At 39.6% G+C, this 20077-nt stretch overlaps 1 long non-coding RNA gene across 3 annotated transcripts; it reads right to left on the bottom strand.

Moving 5' to 3' along the window:
- Positions 1 to 16235: 16235 nt before the first annotated feature.
- On the bottom strand, positions 16236 to 19199 carry LOC127126991 (uncharacterized). 3 transcript variants are annotated; one of them, XR_007805182.1, is made up of 5 exons: positions 18735 to 19199; positions 17614 to 17825; positions 17224 to 17520; positions 16907 to 17073; positions 16236 to 16535 (listed from the first exon to the last, which is right to left on the bottom strand). It is a non-coding gene; the product is annotated as an uncharacterized LOC127126991 (long non-coding RNA). The 3 variants fall into 3 exon arrangements; XR_007805181.1 differs by having other exon boundaries at positions 17614 to 17691; positions 18735 to 19197; XR_007805180.1 differs by having other exon boundaries at positions 17614 to 19197.
- Between the last annotated feature and the right edge of the window lie 878 nt (positions 19200 to 20077).

Here is a 20077-nt window from a genome sequence, read left to right as displayed (position 1 = left end):
AATTATTAGAGAAGTTTATGGTGAAATCCATTCACATATGGATAACACTGACTTAGAGTCTTCGTCCTCAGGTTTGTTAGACACACTGATGGAGGTAACATAACTTTTGATGGATAAATAGGTCATAAGCTACGACCATAGTGTCATCGATGATAACTTTATCGCGAAGCTTCATTATAAAAGTTTAGTTTCTTCCACTGGGAATGAGGAAAATGTTATCTTAGAGCCTTGTGTGATTGGCAAGAGGGTATGTATTACTCGACCTAAGGGAGTATTCAATGAATACTTCTATTTCTATTCAGGGGTAATCAAGGATTTTAAGATTCATATCCCGTTTATCGATTTTGAATCCGATCTCCTCATAACCCTAAATATAGCCCCTTGTTAATTACGCCCAAATGGTTTGTGACGCAGTGAACAAAACACATACTTTAGGATTATTTTTATCATTTTTTGAGTTGAAAGGAGTAGAAAAAGGAGGTTGGGTATCTCTCAGTGGTATTCTGAGGAAGAGTTTTCTTCAAACTTATACCACCAACTGTAAGGGTTTTAAGGATAAGTTAATTCGAGTGAAGAGTAGGAAAATGTGTCACCAAGTTATGTATGCACTGGATGGGAATTACTGTTTCCCGATTTACTGGTTAGATAGTCAATTTCTGGTTTTTGGCTTCGACTACGATAAGTTAAATGATCCAGAGATCTGATCTTTGGCCATTTTGGATGCCTTCCGGATAATGAAAGTTAAGGATTTACTACAGATGGCCTAAGACCCAGACAAATTTATAATTTTCTGGGTAATGCTTATATGCACTTATTTATTGCTTTCTAATAACCTTATTAATCCTCATGTTTATTAATTCACTGCTTGTGCCTTTTCTTTTCAGCGAAAATGACAAACCTCAAGCTTTCCGAACAAAAGAAGTTGATGGCTGAAGTCAGAGCGAGGTGTGAGGATCAATTGGCTTCTTGAAGTGATCTGATGGGTATTCAAACTTGGACCCTTAAGAGGAAGAAGATGGAAGCTATCAAAGTAACTCCCACTTCATCCGAGACAGGCTACCTTCGTTCCTCCCTCTAGGGATTCTAAGTCGGCCTCTCCAAAGAAAATGAAGACCTTGATGAGTGATGATGTCAATTAGGCAAACCTGACTATCACCACCTTGATGCATGATTCTGATAGTAGTCACCCAACTAACCCACCCTTCGAATTCAAGTTCTGGTCCAAATGTTTTTATGGTTTGCGATATCTCTATGATCATTTGAATGCAACTGAGGACGTTGAATATGTAAAGTCAATAGGTGCTCAGTAGTTAACTAAAAAACTCAGGGCTTATTTGATGAGATGTGCGGTCATGACTCAGGGTCTTTTTGAAGTAAGGGATGCCCATGAACAAAACGAAACTCGTCTGACTAAAGACATAAGCCAATTGAAAGATGATTTGAAAGCCCAATCCCTCCAGGTAGAAGAGATGACCAAGAAGCTTGAAAAAAATGAATAAATAGAAAGAGACGTCGGAGTCCCAGTTGTCAGAAATGACTAAGCAGAAGGAAATTACTGAATCCAAGTGCTCAGATCTCGAAGCGACCAACGTCGGCTTGGTCCGGGAAGCAGGACATGTTAAGGCTCTTAATGAGGCTTTAAAAAAGCATTTACAAGATGCCCAAGTGGATTTTATTTCTGTCAGGGATGATGCTTTTGAGAGAGCTCAAGCTCAAGCTTTGTTCATCATGCCCGACCTGGATGTAATAAGGATGGATTTTTTCAAGATTGTAGTAGACGAGCAATTGGTCGACATGGATGACGCTTCTCTTGAGACATAGGGTTTGAAGGATAAGGCGATGGATAATCCAACACCTGAAGCTCATGAAGATGAGCACCATCAAATATAGATTTGCTTATATTTGTTGTTGGCTTTCAGTGGTGATGTGCCCATTTGTATCTTTGAATAATATTTTGTTTTTCTGTCAAATGTTTTGGTTCTTTGAGGGCTCCTTTATGACAATGCTATTTCGTTATCCTTCTATGCATTTTATTCGGTTTCTAACATCTTAACTATTTTAACAATCTATGTCTTGTGATTGATTCGATCTGACCTGATCCTTCGTGCTTTGTTTTATTTTTTTACATATGCCCAACTCTTCTTGTTTGATGATTTATTGTAATGTTTTGACTATGTTCCTCTATGCGATCAATTACTTAAGTCCAAAACTTTAACTTCTGGCCATAAATTCTTCTTGCTTGGACAACTTTATTAAACATAACCCGACTAGAGGTTTATTAACTCCGACTTCAGTTAGGCCAGAGGTTTTAATTAACTTAGCCCGACTGCGGCCGATTATGTTAAAGGTTTCAAATAACTTGGACTTCAATTAGTCTAGAGGTTTAATTAACTTAGCCCGACCGCAACTGATTCTGCCATATGTTTCAATTAACTTGGACTTTAGTTAGGCCAAAGGTTTTAATCAATTTAGCTCGACCGCAACCGATTATGCCAGAGGTTTCAATTAACTTGGACTTTAGTTAGGTCAAAAGTTTCAATTAACTTAGCATGACCACAACCGCTTATGCCAGAGGTTTCAACTAACTTGGACTTCAGTTAGGCCAGACGTTTCAATTAACTTAGTTCGACCGCAGCCGATTATGGTAGAGGTTTCAATTAACTTGGACTTAAGTTAGGAAAGATGTTTTAATTAACTTAGCCCGACCGCATCTGATTATTCCAGAGGTTTCAACTAACTTGGACTTCAGTTAGGCCAGAGGTTTCAATTAACTTATCCCGAGCGCAACCGATTATATGGAAAGTTCTGGCCTTCAAATGATTACTCATCGGCTACGAGCTTAATCCAGGATCATGTCCCAAGACCGATTTACCTACTTTATAAATTTATAATACAATTGTATTCATGACGTTTATTACATAATTGAACTAAAATAAAACTTATGGTTGGATACATTCAAAATCCTAGGTATTTCAACACCCTTTAAACTTTCTAACTTATAAGCTCCATTATTCAATTTCTGACAGATACGAAAAGGTCATTCCCAATTTGGAGCTAGCTTGCCTTTCTTCTCAGGGTCAATCATATTCTTCAACACCAGATCTCTTTTGTGAAATCCTTTTTTGCCTTACTTTGATATTAAGTCTCCTGGCAATTTCGTGTTTGGCTGCAAACTCCCTTATGTGGTTTGTTTCCCTGACCTCATCCAATAGATCTGCAGAATTGTCCAGACTTTCTAAGTTGGTGCCCTCATCAAAAGAAATACGCCTCTAAGTCGGAGTATTGATTTCTTCTGGTATCATTGCATCAACTTCATAAACCATCCTAAAAGGAGTTTCCTGAGTAGTTGAATGATGGGTAGTATGATAAGACCATAAGATCTAGTGCAAGTACTCGGCCCATAAACCTTTACCTTCATCCAATTTCTTTTTCATCCCGGATAGAATAATCTTGTTTGCTGCCTCTGCCTGACCATTTGCCTGAGGATGCTTTACCTAAATAAATCGATTTGTATCCCCCAAATCCTTATAAAACTCTACTATTGACGAGCTAGCAAATTATGTGTCGTTGTCTGAAACAATGACCCCGGGAAGGCCGAAATGACATATTATATTTCTCTAATAGAACTAGTGTACCCTTTACACTATGATCTGTGCCACTGCTTGTGCCTCCACCCATTTAGTGAAGTAATCAACAACTACTATCAAGAACTTCAACTGCCTGACTGCAACGGGAAATGGGCCCAAAATGTCCGATCCTCATTAATAAAACGACCATGGTGAGAATACCGAATGCAATAATTCTGCAGAAGAAGGGACGAAGGGAGCGAACACTTGACATTTCTCACATTGGCTTACAAACTATGCACAACCTTGAAGCATAGTTGGCCAATAATATCCTGCTCTAAGTATTTTTCTCGACAACGCTCTGCTTCCAATGTGACTTCCACATACCCCTTCGTGGACTTCTTTCATGACCAAAATAGTATCTTCTTCCGAAATGCATCTTAACATAGGAGTTGATCTTCCCTTCTTATATAACTGATCAAGAATGATGAGATATCTAGGAGGTATCCTTTTGATGCGCCTAACTTCAATCTCTTCTTCTGGTAAATCATTATGGGTAAAATATTTAATGGTAGGTACCATCCAACCTCTTACATTATTCAATGTCATAACTTCCTCGACCTCTGTACTCGGTGTTTCCGGGGTCTCTTGAATTACCATCTAGTTTAAACCAGAACCTTTTATGCTCGCTAACCGGGCTAAGAGGTTGACACTGACATTTTCCTCCCCAGGAATGTGGTTTACCTCGAATTCCATAGACGTCTGAGACATCTTGAGAAATTTTTGCAAGTATCTGATTAACGATGGACCCTTCGTCTAAAAATCTCATCTGACTTGACTAGCGATTAACTGAGAGTCAGTTTGAACGAGCAAGTGTGTTGCTCCAACCTTCTTTCATCCACTAGAACTTTGCCGACTTCTTCAACGCAACAAAAAAATGAATCAACTTGTCTCCTGCACAAGACAAGCAAGATAAATAGGCTAATTGTCCTGTCAATTGTTGTACCTCTTTGACTATTGATGGGATTCTCATATTAATGATCGTTTGACATTTATCCAAGTTTTCTTTTATTCCCCGGTTGGTCAACATAAACCCAAGGAATTTCCCAGCTTGTACCTCAAAAGTGCACTTGTCCGGGTTAAGCCTCATGTTGTAACTTCTGATTGACGCAAATGTTTCTTCTAAATGTTTGACGTGCTTCTGGTTTTCCGGGGTTTTGATCACCATATAATCAACATATACCTCCAGGTTCCTCCATATTTGTGAAGCGAATACCATATCCATTAGTCTTTGGTATGTAACCCCTGCATTTTTGAGTCTGAAAGACATCACCTCATAATAATAATTATTCCTATTCGTCATGAATGCCATCTTGGGAGCATCCAACAGATTCATTTGTATCTGATTGTAACCCGAGTAAGCATCCATGAAGTTGAGAAGACGGAAAATGGAAGCCCCGTCAATGAGTTGATCAATGTGAGGAAGCAAATAAGGATCTTTGGGACATGCGTTATTCAAGTCAGTGAAGTCCACCAACATTTACCACTTTCCTGATTTATTTTTTACCATGACTATATTAGCCAACAAGGCCGATTAATTAATCTCCTGAATAAAACCGACCATCAAAAGCTTTCTGACTTCATCTTCTATCGTTCTTCTCTTCTCCTTGCCATCCTTCCGCTTTCTATAGGACACCAAATTGATGGTTGGATCCAACGTCAGATGGTGGAAAACTATATTTGGATCAATTTCGGGCATGTTAACTAGTTTCCATGCGAACATATCTATGTTTTCTTTCAAAATTCTTATGATCTTGGCTTCCTTCTCAGGAGACAAATTAAAACTAATCTGAATCGTCTAGGATATTTGGGCACCAATATGTACCTTATTCACATCTTTGATGGGTGTCAAACTATCCTCCGCCGGGTCCTCTCTTGGATTAATATCAACTAGATTCACCTTTAAATGATCATCTTTTATTGACTCATTAGCTTGAGCTTTATTTTTGAGCTTCATACTATCCTTATAACATTTCCTTACTAATCCTTGATCACCTTTTATCACCCCAACACGACCATCTTCGAGAGGATACTTTAGCGTGAGGTATAAAATGGATAATGTCGCCTCCAAAGAATTGAATGATGATCTTCCAATAATAATGTTATAAGGGGATACAAGATTGACAATCGAGTACCTGACCTTGACACGTTTTGCATTGTCTTCATTGCCAAAAGTTGTTATCACGAGAAGATGCCCTAGAACTTTCACACGTTCTCCGGAGAAACCGACCAAGGTACCTTTAAAAGGTAATAGCTCGGCGATATTAAAATTTATGTTGAACTTCCCGGATATACCAAGACTCGTTTCACGCTCTAGTCATGAATTTGTACTTTAATTACAATTTGGCCGTTCTCATGATCCAAGACTCCTTCGACATATTTTCTGGAAAAACTAATTATAGTCGGGTTTTCACCCTCTTTTGAAATCAACTTCTGTTGGATATACATCACTTCTCGGGCATATCTTTTCCTGGATAAAGTGGGTTCTCCTCTTCCTGTGAATCCTCCAGCAATGGTGTTCAATGTATGACCGGTTACCCGAGCCTCTTGGACCTCATTCGCGCTCTTCCCTTTATTTTGTGGAGGAGTTTCCGAGCTGATATCCCAATTGGGAGGAATTCTCTTTCCTTGTTGTCCGCCGATATCTTTCACATAGGACAACAAATGACCTCTCTTGATTAAGATTTCAATTTATCTTTTGAGCAGATGACAATTTTCCGTGTGATGACCATAAAGTATGTGGTATGCATACCATACATTCTCTTCTTTTCCCATCACGGCGTGGACTCCTTTTGGACGCCCCATGATAGAGAGTAATTTGAGATGATATATTTTTTTCAAAATATCTTCACGTCTGACATTCAGTGGCATATACTTGACATCTTTGTCAAATGGTCATCAGGATGGTCTTATCATAGTCCGGTCTATAGGTCTGGGCCTAGGGTACTCCTTCCTATGCTAGACTCCCTCTTCTTTAGCTCGTATTTTTTCCTTGGTGTCTCAAGATCTCTTTTCCATGTTGCTCTCCTCCCCTTTAATATAACATTTTACTTTGGTAATAACCTCATCCATGTTGGATGCTAGATTTTATGCCAGGGATTCGTTGAACTACCCGACTCTAAGGCCATGTTTGAATTCCCCCACGAACATCTCTTGGTTTGAGTGAGACACCTTAATGGATTCTTCGTTTAGAGATCCCGAGTACCCTTACCTGACGTTGAATAAACTGGAAGTCGACACTTTTCTATGTTTTCTTGTTGAAAAGTGTTGTACCATCTTTTTAGTTAGGTCCTAGTAGTTAATGATCGAGAATATAGATAAGCTCATATACTAGTGCAAAGCCTCATATTTAAAGGTACCTTCCATGAGTTTACACTTAAGGGAGTCAGAAGCCCCTATTGAAATTCTAGTTATCAGACTTTGGATGTCACACTGGTTGTTATGACATCCAATTCTGAACAGACAGGGATTATGCAGAACTTAACAGTAAGTGCAGTAAATAACACAAGTAATTGTTCACCCAGTTCAGTCCAACATGACCTACATCTGGGGGCTACCAAGCCAGGGAGGAAATCCACTACTAGTAGTATCAATTCAAAGCTAAACTCACCCGTTTACAACTTATCACTTAATCCCTACCCAATGCAATTTCAATCTTAACCTAAGATCAGAGTTCCTACTCACTCCCCCTCAATCACCTCAGTGATATTAAAGACACTTTGAAGTCACACTTCAAAAACAACTCTTGATTATGCTTCACAACTTAAATCAAGATACACATCACTCACGCTTAAAAGCTTTGAGTGACACAACACTTACAACTCAATGAACACCCTATGCCAAAGCAATCATCTACTTGATAATGGCTTGGCTTACAAGATACGTCTAATACAAGACTCACAAAATACAGCAGTGAAGTATGATGGACACACTGACTCTTCACGCTTTAAAATCCCCGAGGCTGAATGAAGGAATGCCTTCCTTTTTATATTGCAGCACCTGGGCTTTTGCACCTGTATTTTTCTGAATTTTAGGTCACACAAGTTCCCTCAAATTCAACATTTAGGTTGCTAACAAATAGGCTATTTGTTAGGTTCATTGAATGTAGCTTGGTTGTTGATTTCCTGGATTTTCTCTCAGCTGTTGAATCCCTAAAGAATAGCCTGAGAAAAAGCTGAAACAGAAAACTGAACAACCTACAATTTAGCATATGCTGTCAGGCACGAATGTCACGACATTCAGCTTGACATCAAGGTCCATATGCTGAGTCTGTTTTTCCAGAAAACAGACTGTACAATTTGCTGACCTGTACATGATCAAAATGACCATACTACAGTACCAGCTTACATTAATAAATGTCAAAGTGTCCAACTTAACATTTATACATTTGGCCTTAAGTTAGTTCTGTTATTCTCTTGAAGAACAAACTAAGTTTTATGCTGAAGTATAGCAGAACACCACTCTGCCTAATCTTCAGTAGCTGCTGTCAATGATGAATGTCACAACATCCAGTTTGACATTCAGTCAGTAGGCCTTATGCCAGGTCTGGTTCTTCCTTGATAACCAGACTGCAAATGAATACTAAGTTCTAACAGAACTTCTGTTCCTTAGTATCTGTTGACAGGTATGAATGTCACAGCATTCAATAATCCTGTGTTAGCTAGTCCTGCAGTAACTATAATATAGTCACATATACATGTCATGACATCAGTCAAGACATTAGTGTTTTACCATATAATGCAACCAATTAAACACCTACAAACTCCCCCTTTGGCAAATTTTTGGCTAAAACACTTTGATCCCCATAACAGAGTTCATGGCAGCGGAATACTACTAGCTAATACACTCAGAGTGGCAGCACACTCACACACATGGAAGTTAAATAAAAACTTCGCATCAGCTGCAGGGGGGAATCTTCAGATCTGTCATGAGAGTCTGTTGTAGAGACCCACTCTGTTTGTCAGGGGTATTGGTGGTTATTACTCCCCCTTTTTGTCACAAATGTTGCCAAAGCCAACAACATAGTCAGAGCATAATGACAGAGTTCCAGACTTGGTTTTACTTCACAGTTTCAACCAAGTTAACATCCACTTGATCTTGCTTCACAGCTTCGATCAAGTGATCACCCACTTTTGCTTTACAATAGGTACCACCATATCAGATGCCATGATTTTGTTTCTGACATCCATAACCACTCCTGCATGAACAGCATCCTTGAACTCCTGTAGGTACAGTGGCCTTCTCTCTGTAGGGTGCCTCCTTACCCTCTTGTATCCACCCTTGTTGCAAGCAGCATAGCTATGATCTGTTGACCAATCATAGCCTAGTACAAATTGTTTAATAGTCAGAGATATTAAACAATTTATCCCAAACATCAGTGGTTGCTATAAGGTCTCAGAGAGACATATTCCCAGTTTGCTCCTTAAGTTTTCAAACTGAGTAGCATCCAGAGCCTTTGTAAATATGTCAGCCAGTTGAAGATCCGTGGCTACATGTTCCAAAGTGATCACCTTGTCTTCCACCAGATCTCTGATGAAGTGGTGCCTAATGTCAATATGTTTGGTCCTGCTATGTTGGATGGGATTCTTGGAGATGTTGATGGCACTGAGATTATCACAGAACAATGTCATAACATTTTGAGTGACATTGTACTCAGTGAGCATTTGTTTCATCCAAACCAGTTGGGAGCAACTGCTTCCAGCAGCTATGTATTCAGCCTCTGCAGTGGACAGAGAGACACAGTTCTGCTTCTTGCTGAACCACGATATGAGGTTTTCTCCTAAGAAGAAACATCCACCTGATGTGCTTTTTCTGTCATCAGCACTTCCAGCCCAATCAGCATCACAGTACCCAGATAGGACAGGCTTAGACCCATGTGAATACAGCATCCCATAGTCACACGTCCCATTGATGTACTTGAGAATCCTTTTGACTTGATTCAAGTGGCTCACCTTGGGCTCTGCTTGGTATCTGGCACACACTCCAACTGCATAGGAAATGTCAGGTCTACTTGCAGTTAGATACAGCAGACTACCTATCATGCTTCTGTACAGGCATTGATCAACAATGGGCCCTCCATCATCTTTGGTTAACTTCAGATGAGTAGGAGCAGGAGTCCTCTTGTGCCTGGCATGATCCATACCAAACTTCTTAACTATGTTCTTGGCATACTTGCTTTGGGAGAGAAACATAGAGTCCTCCATTTGGTTTACTTGCATTCCAAGGAAATAGGTCAGTTCTCCCACTAGACTCATTTCAAACTCAGACTGCATCTGGTGAACAAATTTTTTAACCATTTGTTCTGACATTCCTCCAAAGACTATATCATCAACATAGATTTGAGCTATCATGATTTTGCCTTCTTCATCCTTCACAAACAGGGTTTTATCTATGCCACCCTTTCTGTATCCATTTGAGGTCAGAAATTCGGTTAACCTTTCATACCAAGCTCTGGGTGCTTGCTTCAACCCATACAAGGCTTTCTTCAACTTGTATACATGCTCAGGTTGGTTAGGATCACAGAACCCTTTGGGTTGTTCCACATAGACTTCTTCATTCAGGTAGCCATTCAAGAATGCACTCTTCACATCCATTTGGAACAGCTTAAACTTCAGGATGCATGCTACCCCCAACAGCAATCTGATGGACTCAAGTCTAGCCACAGGAGCAAATGTCTCATCAAAGTCTACTCCTTCAACTTGAGTGTATCCTTGAGCTACTAGTCTTGCTTTATTTCTAGTAATTACTCCTTTCTCATCAGATTTGTTTTTGTAGATCCACTTGGTACCAATGATGTTGGACCCTTCAGGTCTTGGAACCAGCTCCCATACTTCATGCCTTGTGAACTGCTCGAGTTCCTCTTGCATGGCAATGATCCAGTATTCATCAGTCAGGGCTTCTTTCACATTCTTTGGTTCAACCTTGGAAACAAAGCAGGAATTTGAGTTTATTCCTCTTGACCTGGTAGTTACACCACTGGTGGGATCCCCTATGATAAGATCCTTAGGGTGGTCTTTCTGAATTCTGATAGATGGCACTTTGGTGGGTGCTTCTACTTCACATTCAGGAGAAGGTTCCTGTACTTCTTCAGGCTTGACTGGACTGTCAGTTGGACTGTCAAGGAATGTTTCAACATCCTCCATGACATCGGTTCCTTCCTCTTTATCATCCACAATGACATTTATGGACTCCATCAGGACATTGGTCCTGTAGTTGAACACTCTATAGGCTCTGCTGTTAGTGGAGTATCCCAAAAATACGCCTTCATCACTTTTGGGATCTAGCTTCCTTCTCTGTTCACGATCTGTGAGAATGTAGCATTTACTTCCAAAAATATGAAAGTACTTCACAGTGGGTTTTCTGCCCTTCCATATTTCATACAGAGTGGAGGAGGTTCCTTTTCTCAAGGTGACTCTGTTGTGAACATAGCACGCGGTATTCATTGCTTCAGCCCAAAAGTGCATAGGGAGCTTCTTTGCATGAATCATTGCTCTGGCAGATTCTTGAATAGTTCTATTTTTTCTTTCAACTATTCCATTCTGCTGAGGAGTTATAGGGGAGGAGAACTCATGGCTTATTCCTTCAGATGAGCAAAACTCATCAAACTTGGAATTCTTGAATTCAGTACCATGATCACTTCTAATCCGGACCACACAACTGTCCTTTTCCCTTTGAAGTCTTATGCACAGATCTTTGAAGACATCAAATGTATCTGACTTCTCTCTGATGAAGCTTATCCACGTGTATCTGGAATGGTCATCAACCACCACGTAGGCATATTTCTTCCCACCAAGACTTTCAACCTGCATAGGTCCCATTAGGTCCATGTGCAGCAGTTCCAGAACTCTGGAGGTTGTGGAATGTCCCAGCTTTGGGTGTGACATCTTGGTTTGCTTGCCCATTTGGCATTCTCCACAGACTCTTCCTTCATCAATCAGAAGCTTTGGCATTCCTCTGACTGCTTCCTTGGATATGATCTTCTTCATTCCCCATAAGTGGAGATGTCCAAGTCTTCTATGCCACAGCTTCACCTCCTGTTCTTCCTTGGCTGAGGAGCATGTTGTGGAAAAGTTAGAGAAATCAGGTTCCCACAGGTAGCAGTTGTCTTTGGACCTGGTTCCTCTCATAACTTCCTGATTGTCACCATTTGTCACAATGCACAGCTCCTTAGTAAACTGAACATGAAAACCTTGATCACACAGCTGACTTATGCTGATGAGGTTTGCAGTTAGTCCTCTTACTAACAGCACATTGTTCAGTTTTGGCACTCCAGAACAGTCCAGTTTGCCCACTCCTCTTATTTTTCCTTTGGCACCATCACCAAAAGTCACATAGCTGGTGGTGTGAGGTTGAATATCTACCAGTAGATTTTCCATACCAGTCATATGTCTTGAGCATCCACTGTCAAAGTACCAGTCTTCTCTGGAAGAAGCCCTTAGGGCAGTGTGTGCTATCCTAGCATACCATTGTTGCTTCTTAATGGGAACACATCGCTTACGTGTTTTATGCTTAGGTCTGACAGGTGAGGCTCTGTTAGGGAAGCCATGAATCCAGTAGCAGAAGGCTTTTATATGACCAAGCCTGCCACAGTGGTGACACCTCCAATTCTGGTATTTCCTCTTCTGATGATCATTCATCCTAGCTCCTTGATGTTGAGACATTGGCTTTGACATCTGCTTGAACTTCTGAACTCTAGCCTTTGGGCGTTTGTGTTCAGTTCTCTTTCCAAATCCTAGCCCAGATTTGGTTCCAGACTGCTGTCCCACCTTTAGAATTTCTTCCAAGGTGTCAGTTCCCTTATTCATCATTCTGATGGATTTGGTCATCTGGTTCAGCTTGGAGGTCAGAAGGGCTATCTCATCATTTAACCCCTCTATGGCAGACAGTTGTTTCTGTCTCTCATCTTCCAGTTCCTTGATGAGTTTCTTCTGTTTTTCTCCTTGTGCACGCACTTCTGCACTGGTGGTACACAGCTTCTTATATGCTGCAGCAAGTTCATCAAATGTCAGCTCATCTGCACTTGTGTCATCTTCAGAGACACACACACTGGTTAGTGCAGTGACATGTTTGGCAGATTCTCCTTCAGATTCACTTTCAGAATCTCCTTCAGACCATGTGATAGCTAGCCCCTTATTTTGCAATTTGAGGTAAGTAGGGCATTCAGCTCTGACGTGTCCATACCCTTCACAGCCATGACACTGGATTCCCTTCCCATGGTTGAACTTCTCCTCAGAAGTTGATCTTCTCTTAATGTCAGACGGGATGTTCTTGACATTAGGTCTACCTCTTTGATCAATCTTCTTCATGAACTTGTTGAATTGTCTCCCAAGCATGGCTAAGGCTTCTGATATACTTTCATCACCTCCTGTATATCCTTCTTCTGACTCCTCTTCAGCACTTGATATAAAGGCTATGCTTTTCTTCTTCTCAGCATACTCACCTAAGCCCATTTCAAAGGTTTGGAGAGAACCAATGAGCTCATCTACCTTCATATTGCTGATGTCCTGAGCCTCCTCTATGGCAGTGACCTTCATAGCAAACCTCTTAGGCAAGGACCTGAGAATCTTTCTTACAAGTTTCTCTTCAGTCATTTTCTCACCTAGTCCACCAGAGGTGTTTGCAATTTCAAGAATATTCATGTGAAAGTCATGAATAGTCTCATCGACTTTCATCCTCAGATTTTCAAACTTGGTTGTCAACATCTGAAGTTTGGACATCTTCACCTTGGAAGTACCTTCATGAGTTACCTTGAGGGTATCCCAAACTTCCTTAGCTAGTTCACAATGGTGCACCAGCCTGAAGATGTTCTTAGTGATTCCATTGAACAGTGCATTCAAGGCTTTGGAGTTTCCAAGAGCTAATGCCTCTTGTTCCTTGTCCCAATCTTCTTCGGGAATCTGCACACTGACTCCATCTTCATCAGTCCTCGTTGGATGTTCCCATCCCTTGTTGACAGCTCTCCAGACTTTGCTGTCTAGAGACCTTAAGAAGGCTATCATGCGAGGCTTCCAGTCATCATAATTAGATCCATCCAACATGGGTGGTCTGTTTGAGTGTCCTAAATCCTTGTCCATGGTACTAGAAAGTAACTTCCCTAGATCTCACCCAGAACTTCACAGGCAGGGTGCCTGCTCTGATGCCAATTGAAATTCTAGTTATCAGACTTTGGATGTCACACTGGTTGTTATGACATCCAATTCTGCACAGACAGGGATTATGCAGAACTTAACAGTAAGTGCAGTAAATAACACAAGTAATTGTTCACCCAGTTCAGTCCAACATGACCTACATCTGGGGGCTACCAAGCCAGGGAGGAAATCCACTATTAGTAGTATCAATTTAAAGCTAAACTCACCCGTTTACAACTTATCACTTAATCCCTACCCAATGCAATTTCAATCTTAACCTAAGATCAGAGTTCCTACTCACTCCCCCTCAATCACCTCAGTGATATTAAAGACACTTTGAAGTCACACTTCAAAAACAACTCTTGATTATGCTTCACAGCTTAAATCAAGATACACAGCACTCACGCTTAAAAGCTTTGAGTGACACAACACTTACAACTCAATGAACACCCTATGCCAAAGCAATCATCTACTTGATAATGGCTTGGCTTACAAGATACGTCTAATACAAGACTCACAAAATACAGCAGTGAAGTATGATGGACACACTGACTCTTCACGCTTTAAAATCCCCGAGGCTGAATGAAGGAATGCCTTCCTTTTTATATTGCAGCACCTGGGCTTTTGCACCTGTATTTTCCTGAATTTTAGGTCACACAAGTTCCCTCAAATTCAACATTTAGGTTGCTAACAAATAGGCTATTTGTTAGGTTCATTGAATGTAGCTTGGTTGTTGATTTCCTGGATTTTCTCTCAGCTGTTGAATCCCTAAAGAATAGCCTGAGAAAAAGCTGAAACAGAAAACTGAACAACCTACAATTTAGCATATGCTGTCAGGCACGAATGTCACGACATTCAGCTTGACATCAAGGTCCATATGCTGAGTCTGTTTTTCCAGAAAACAGACTGTACAATTTGCTGACCTGTACATGATCAAAATGACCATACTACAGTACCAGCTTACATTAATAAATGTCAAAGTGTCCAACTTAACATTTATACATTTGGCCTTAAGTTAGTTCTGTTATTCTCTTGAAGAACAAACTAAGTTTTATGCTGAAGTATAGCAGAACACCACTCTGCCTAATCTTCAGTAGCTGCTGTCAATGATGAATGTCACAACATCCAGTTTGACATTCAGTCAGTAGGCCTTATGCCAGGTCTGGTTCTTCCTTGATAACCAGACTGCAAATGAATACTAAGTTCTAACAGAACTTCTGTTCCTTAGTATCTGTTGACAGGTATGAATGTCACAGCATTCAATAATCCTGTGTTAGCTAGTCCTGCAGTAACTACAATGTAGTCACATATACATGTCATGACATCAGTCAAGACATTAGTGTTTTACCATATAATGCAGCCAATTAAACACCTACACCTATTATTACCATCTAATTATTGACCACAATAATGTGCTCCTGTGGATCGGTTTTACCATCAAAAGATACCAATGGTGGTGGTTTGAAGTTCTTTGGAACTTGATCATCCCAGATCGCCTCAGACAATGGTTAGGAATCTAGAAGCTCCTCCTATGTATCCCTATCCTATTGACTTTATGTTTGCAAAACATGTACACTATCTTGCAAGGTTTCATTCTGCTGACGAAGAGCCTCCACCACTGCGAGCAATTGAGCTAAATCTGGTGAGGTGGATCACTTCGACCGGGAGATGATCTGGACATCGCACAATTATGCTGGAAGATGATTTTTGTGGACACCAAATGTTCTTGCTAAAAAACATTAAAATGTTAACTTCCCTGATGCTAGAGTCTCAAATGATTGGTTAAGTGTCTATAAAAGCTTTTCTCCGGTGGTTCCCCCTCGTCTTCATGGGCTAACTCCTTTTTATATTGCTTCATTTATTAATGATCTTTAAAGGCATGCTTCTTCACATTCCTCGTAAAAATAACTATGCTTAATGTCCACCGCTTACTATAATTTCCAAGTAACACATTGCCCATTAACTTTTGTACCCCCCACGTATCATGAAGGCATTTTGTAATCGTTCCTCATGATCGTCCATATGGTTTTCTAACACTAAAGTCGAATCCGACTTGTTATTCCTTTCGAGTTATCTCATTGTCGGCTCCATCATGTTGGCTCAAGCCTTTGGTCCCTTAACTTCCATCTGTGTCATTTCATTTGATCACCTCAAGTACATGGTCCACTCTTGGTTTGTTTTCATATGGTCATTGGTCTTGAATCCAATTCATCTTAGTCTCAATGCCTTGTTGTTTTGTCCATGGATTGTTGGTACATTTATGACATTGTCTATCCAAACCACTAAAACCTATTGTATTATAATCCAAGTGATGGTTATGTCCATTGATTCACGATTAGTGTTTCATTCAAGCCTTAGCCTTATTCATCAAGTCATAGCCTTGTTCATAAACCATGTTAATATGACCATTCCATTTACAAGTCATGTCCATGTTCATTTCAATTTAAATTCAAGCATATACATGTATAAAAACCAATTTGGAAACCAATTTGAAAACCATTTAACTTCCATTCAATCCATTGCAAACCATTACAATCCATTACATTGATCATTACATAAAAACTTACAAATTTTAGCAACTTTGACCAAGTGTTGACTTTGGTCAACCATTGACTTTTTGGTCAATTTTGAACAAAGTCAACTCATCCCTTTTTGGCCACCTAAGATCTAATCTAATCCACCTTTCCTTAATTTATCATCTAAAGGTCATGTTGGTTTGTTTGTGTCATGTTTATTCATTTACAAGTAACATTGTCCATGTTCAAAATCATGTCCACCAAGCCTACAAAACCAACCAATATCATAACCATATAAATTAGCACATTGTCATGAACTTCAAATAGAAACAGGTTAGCCCCTTGCCCTTGATTTTAAAATAGAATAAGCCATATGCTCAATGAATGAAGAAACATATCACTACCCTAACATAAGTGTCCATTCATCCAAACATGACTTCATGACATAACCATTACAAGTTCAAGAACTATTACTTAACCATAATCCAAGTCTAAAACAGATCTAACACCAAGTGATCATACACACACATAAATTACAAACCAAAACCAAAGCATAGTAATCTACAATTCCAACCTTGACAACATTGTTGACAGTAGCTTCATCATCATTAACATCAAGCCAATAATGCATTATTACCTGCCAGGTTCATGCTACAACAAGTCAGAACACATGCTGCCAACTCAGGCCATTTTCCCTGCTTGCCTTGCTACACCATGCCTAGCATCCTTCAACTTGCAAGACAACAAACCATCATGTATCCTGCAGCTAATGCATATAAAAAACAACATGCTGCAAAGCAAGACCTGCACACATATGTCAAATAATTATGCATTAATCAAGGCCATGTATTTGAGCATACCATGAACCAAACTCGAGACACAATTTACAACAGGAAGCAAAAGAACATGGCAAGCATACATCATGGCATTGCATTTCAGTTTAGCAACAAATACCTTATGACTATCCTGCATGCCTCATAGCAGCCACAACACTTTGCATTGTCTGACCTCACCATGGCACCATACCAAATCAGCTAAACCAGTCAGCTTATGCATCATGGAATGGCCATTTGAAAAGTCTGTTGCAACTCTGGTACATCACAAAGGAAATAAAACATGGGCTTATCATTACCTGAACATGGCTATGGCCAAGAGAATCACGACATCATGCAAGGTTGCATCCAGACCAAGTCAGTTGGCAATGCAAGTACAACCCAACAATGAACCATCATGTCTTGCATCCAACCAAACCTGCAATAGAGCAAATAAAGCCAAACATGAACCGCACTTATTCCAAGCTATAGTTGCATCCCAATATGGCCAAACATCATAAGCAATGCAAACCTGCAATTATCCTTTAAACATAAATCCTACGAAGCAGACAGTCTACAAGGCATCTTCAAACCATATGCAAACTTGTAGCTAATTACAATAACAGTTCAGTCAGCTCATCAACAATGCATATATGTTGCAGCAACATCAAAACCATCATCCACTAACAAGCATCTCAACCTAGCACAACAACCAATACCTATTCACAACAGTGCAAGTAAAACCTGCAACTCCAACAGTTCAAAATAGAACAGGTTAATCTGCATAATGTTTCCAGGGAAAAGCATAATCAACTCAATGCGAACACCAAAATTGACTCAAAACTGACTTGGTTTAACACATTGAAGCTATGCTACAGAATGACTGCAAGGCCAATTAAGTCAGAATATAGATGACTCTCAGTACAACAAGTCCATCCTAAATTAACTCTAAATTCAACTTCAAATTCACTTGCAAATTGGCTCCAAATTCATTTCAAATTAACACCAATGCCCTACCCCAACAGTCCAATGTAGTGGAAGCATAAACACATGGCAACATGTTTTAACCTACATTCCAACACCAAGAAATGCATAACAGTTAACATTAACCAACAACATAGCACTTCCTGAACTAGGTCACAAGTTCAGTTGGTATTGAAGGTTTCATCACTCATGTTAAGCCAATTCCACTGAATTGCATTTCAAATATAACCTACAATTGCCAGTCAGAAACAAAATTTGATTTAACACTCACTAAGCTAACCAAATAATTTAAATTCATTAACTAACTCCCTAACTAACTGAGTTTGGAGTTAACTCAGTGAGTTCATTCTAACCAACTCCAAACCGGATCCTAACTAACTCCATACCTAAATCTAAGCCTACTCCAATCCAAACGTAATACCTATTTAATCATGATTATCATCATCATTTCAGCCCTTGTAATCATTACCCTCAAACTTCTAAATTCTCTCTGAATCCTCTCCCTCTCACACTCAAAGCTCAATTTCTAAACTCCATTGAAGTTTCACATTGAAGCTTCAAGAAGAGAGAGCTCAACCTCATCGATCTGAATTCATCACACTATATAATTTTGGAAGAAGAAGAATTGGAAGAAAAGTAAATCAGAAGAAGAGAAAGACAATACCGTACCTCTTGAACAAGTGATTTGTCGTCTTCATCTTCTTCGATCAACACTTGTCGGAGCAAGTCTCAGCTTCAGAGGTAGGTCCATCTTCATTATTTCTTCGCGTTTTGATTGCCATATTGCACCCTACATCGAGCTAATGCAAATCCCTAACACCATGAGCTTCCAATTTCATCCGTGGAGGTGTAATTAGGGATTGAACTTCTTAGGATTCTTGAGAATTTGGTTTCGATTGTGGACTTAGGCAAAAAATTAGGAATTTTGGATGTTAGATTCGTGACCAAGAAGATGAGACAAGGCGGGAGGTAGGTCCATTTTCTATTTCTGGTGACTGCCGCTGCCAGAAGAGATTTCCGATGCAGTGGTCCATGGTGGAGGTCAGGCGAGGTGAAATGAAGTGGCCATCGTGGGACCGCGCATAGAGCTTTCAAATTTCTGTTGATTTTTTGCCTAGTTAAAGTCATCCTTTGGTTTGATTCTTAATGGGATTGGTTCATCCAAGCCCAATGTGAAATTGTTGTCACACTCCTAGTTTCACACATACACCCCCTGCCTGCATGACAAAGACTTTGCGCTTGTGGCTATCAGGCCCATGCGCCAGAATTCAACTTTGCACACCATTTTCAGGACATGCACCCCCTTGGCCCATTTCTCTTAATCACCATTAATTCCATTTTAATTTTGTTTTGTTATTTTTGTTAATTACTTTAAGCATTTTAATTAGGTTAATTAGTTAATTAGGCTAATTAGGTTTTTTTTTGTAATTAGATTTTAATTTGATTAGAATTTAAAAACAAATAGAAATTAATTAGCATATTAACATGATTAGACCATAATTAGAAATTAGAATTAATTTGATTAATTGGACTAATTTGTCTTGATTAGAAATAATTAGGATGATTTAGCCCTTTAATTAGATTTAATCCTAGTTTAATTCTCAGAATTAATTAAACATATTTTGTGAAAAGACCTTTTTACCCTTTAGGGGTTATTTTGGTATTTTGACCATATAATTGCATGTTCCCTTAGGAATTTTTGACATAGATTTTTAATCAAACAATGACTAACCTTTCACATGTTCCCTTAGGATAGCTTGTTACAAATTCTTACCATTAGATTAGGATTAACCTAGTTTCCTTAAATCAATTCTAACCCCCTGATTCAAATTGATCAAAAGCAATTTTGATCAATTAAATCCTTTGATATTGTATAATCCCACGGTCTAATTTGAGTGACCAAAAGACCCTTGGTCACTTAATGAGACTTTTTCTTTAAGCCGTGGAGTTCGAGGCCTCAAGTAAGATTCTCAATCAAAGCATCCTCAGTCATACCAAGCAGTGGATAATAC

This window comes from Lathyrus oleraceus, chromosome 3 (genome assembly GCF_024323335.1).
Source record: "Lathyrus oleraceus cultivar Zhongwan6 chromosome 3, CAAS_Psat_ZW6_1.0, whole genome shotgun sequence".
NCBI lineage: Eukaryota > Viridiplantae > Streptophyta > Magnoliopsida > Fabales > Fabaceae > Lathyrus > Lathyrus oleraceus.
This window is presented reverse-complemented; position numbering and strand designations above follow the sequence as displayed.